Source organism: Gavialis gangeticus, unplaced genomic scaffold (assembly GCF_001723915.1).
Source record: "Gavialis gangeticus isolate Ggan-Ray unplaced genomic scaffold, GavGan_comp1, whole genome shotgun sequence".
In the NCBI taxonomy this organism is placed as follows: Eukaryota; Metazoa; Chordata; order Crocodylia; family Gavialidae; genus Gavialis; species Gavialis gangeticus.
The window spans coordinates 67,695,796-67,699,235 of NW_017729030.1; positions in this window are offsets into that span (position 1 = coordinate 67,695,796).

Sequence of the window (3,440 nt, forward strand, 5' to 3'; positions counted from 1 at the left end):
TTCAATCTCACACTCACTAAGCCAATTGCAAAACATCCACTAACTTAAGTGGTACAAAGCTAAGTTTTATTTGTGTAAAAAGTAATCAAGACCTCTTTAAAAAGTTTCTAATATCCAACCAGGAAACAGAAATACTATAGCCCAGACTGTATTTCATCTATTGGGTAGATAAACAGACTAAGTGTGATCCTAATCCATCCTGCCCCAGACTCTGAAGAGCAGTTACCTCAAGGGATGAAATGGTCCTCCTCCAGCTTACTGCTTTTTGCGCACATCTACATATGCATTTGCTGCGGCACCAGTTTATTCGTGAGTAAATTAGTCATGAGTAAATGGTGCCGGGCAGGTATCTACATGTGCAGGGAAGTGGGAGAAGATTTGGTGGCAATAGTAGCAAATCTAACCCTGCTTCCTGGGGTCCTGCAATGGGCCCCTGCAGCCACCAGGGAAAACTCCAGGCTCTGGCTGCCACTGCCAGCAGCTAGCAGCCCTCTTTAAAATCTAGCCATGCACATTGCTCTATGGTCAGCCCTTTCCCTGACCAGGAGCAGCAGATGCAGTGCAGAGACAGAATGCAGCAGCACTGTCTTCACTGCTTGTACCTCCCAGTAACATAGCTGCTCCAGCTCCTGCTCCAGTACTGATTACCAGTGCCTTGGGCTCCTTCTGGCTGCCATGGTGGCCCTGCTGGCCTGCTATACCAACTGCCACTTGGCCTATGGCAGTCTGAGCCTTCCTGGCTTCCCCACACCCAATGACTGCCTGCTAGCCGCACACTGTCCCAGGACCCCCACTGTGCAGCTGCTACCTCAGCCCTGTCCACCTGGCCAGATCCTGGTAGGGATGTCAACTATGGGTTCCAGGATGCCATTGCTGAAGCCACCATCACCCTCCCGGGCCTCCAGCCCCAATGCCTCTGGGTGCTCTGAGCCAGCCAGGACTGTGACAGCAAATCATCCAGCAGAAGTGGGACAATGAGCAGTGGCTGGAGGGGTTCTGCATGACCTGGGCAACCTTCCTGGACCTCCTGGGCCAGCTCTGGCCACATCTGGAGTGGCAGCACACTAGCATGTGGCTGCCCTTCCCCACAACCCTCGTCCTGTTGAAGCTGGCCACACTATCAGAATACAGTATATCAGCCACCTGTTTGGCATGGGCAAGGTCACAACCAGGGAGGCAATTCTGGAGGTGTGCAGAGCCCTCCAGGAAGTGCTGGAGCACACCGTGCTCTGTGTGAATGACCCACTGGTGGTGGTGGGGGCGTTCCATGCATTGGGATTCCCCCAAAGGACCAGTGCTCTGGATGGGACCCACAGTCCTGTTATCTGCCCACCCCACAGAGACTGTTCCTATTAACAGCTGGAGGGACTTTCTCTCTGTGGTGCTCCAGGTCTTCATGGACAACTGTGGGACCTTCATGCATATCAGTGCCAGCTGTGAAGGCAGCGCCCATGATGCCCACATCTTCAGAAACTCTGCTTTGTCAGCCCTGGTGCAGAGCAGCCACTTGGCACCAGAAATGTCTGACCTGCATCTGGCTGATGCTACTCTTTCCTCATTGGGGATGCCACCTACCTTCTGCTGCCCTGGCTTATGTGACCCTACATCAGCCAGTTGGACCCCTGCCAGGCCCATTTTAACCACTGCCTGGGATGGACCCCTGCCCTGATGGGGTGGTTCTTTGGCTGCCTCAGGGGTCGCTGGCACACCCTCACTGCCTGCATCGAGTTCTCTGAGAACAACTTCCCTCGGATAATCATCACATGTTGCATAACATCTGTGAGACCTGGGGGAGCTCTTCCATGAGGGCTGGGCAGAGGCAGCACAGTGGTTGGAGAACTCCTAGCAGCAGGAGCACCACCTGTGGCAGCAGCGGCAGTACCCCACTGCTGAGACCCCAGGAGATCTACGCACCCACCAGCAGGGGCCAGGGCACCAGCTGTGGGAAGCATTGGCTGACTACAGCCTCCAACATGCCCTTTTCTAGCCTGCCTGCACCACCACCCATGGACTCCGCCCCCCACTGCCGCCCACCCCGAGTACACTGATCACTGCAGACCCCTCTCAAAAGAACAACTTTTTATTTCCCTCACATCAAACAGAGCCCCTTCCCCTTGTCCTTCTCAATAAATAGAGCCCCTCCACCACCCACCAATAATAAAATACCTTCTTCCCCATGAAAAATACGTTCAATGTCCTTTGTGTGCCATCTCAGCGTAGGAGGCTGTGTGGTGGGTGTGCCTATGGACCAAGCCTGGGGACAGGTGGCCAGCACCCTGGCCTCTGGCAGTTCCCCCAAGGGTGCACATGGGCAACTGGTGTTCCCTCGGTACACATGGCTCCATATCTGGCAGGCACTGTCCAAGACCAGCAGGGCTGATGTGCAGTCCTGGCCCTGCAGCAGGCCCCTCTGGTTTTGTGCCCACGTGGAGCCAAGACAGGTGGAAGACCTGGGCCCAGGCAGGGGGGCAGGGTAGCACCAGACCCGGGGTGGGGGACAAGTCAAGGACTCCTGGTTTCTGGAGGCAGTGCAGAACCTCCTTCCAGGCCCAGGCAGGTGCCTGATGTTGGGTAGTGGGTGGATGCTAGAGGGCAGAGGGGCTAGGGTCAGGGGTCAGGCAGTGGGTGGTATGAAGGCAACTGCCAGGGCCAGAATGGTGTCCAGCACCCAGCAGTCATTGTTTGTGGCCTGCACTGCTCTGGGCAGGACTGTGGTCTGCTCCAACAGTGCCCCACCTTCTTGTGCTCCAGGGCCAGGAGCTGCACCTGGAATTCCCAGTCAGCCTGGTCCTATGCATCCTTGTGCCAGTTCCGCACATCCTCATGGGCTATATCCTCCACCCGCCACCTATCCTGGCAGGCCATATCCTTCAGCCAACTCCTGTTCTGGTGGACTGCATCTGCCACCTGCCAGGCCTGAGCATCTGCCAGCTGGTCCCCCAACACCATGACCAGGCAGTACAGGAAGAGGGTCCTGTCCTGGGTCCTCCTCTGGTGGAACTGGTGCAACTGCAAGGCCCTCGCTGTGGGCATCCATGACCCTGAGGCTGCATCCTGGCTGTGAAGTGTGGCCTCTCCCCCGTGTGCAGCTGCAAGCCCTGTAGAGTCATGAGAAAGAAGCTGTTTGTGTGAGTCTGCAACATTGCAGAGATCAGATGCTCTGTACCAGGGACTGTGCGCTGCTTGGCTTCAGATTGGGGGTCAGGTGTGCATAGGTGCCCAGAGACCATGTTAAGTCAACGAGGCAGGCCCAAGCCCAGGCAGCTGCTAGCCAAGCCCCCCATCTGTGCTCACTCCCTTGGGGCTGGTGGCACACTGGGTGAAGGCTACATGCAGCCTGCCTCCCCCACCCTGTTTCCAGCGTAGGACAGGCCAGGGTCCTGGCAGCATCTGCTGCCACAGCTTCAGACCCCACTGCTTCCCTTCTCCTCCTGTAGGCC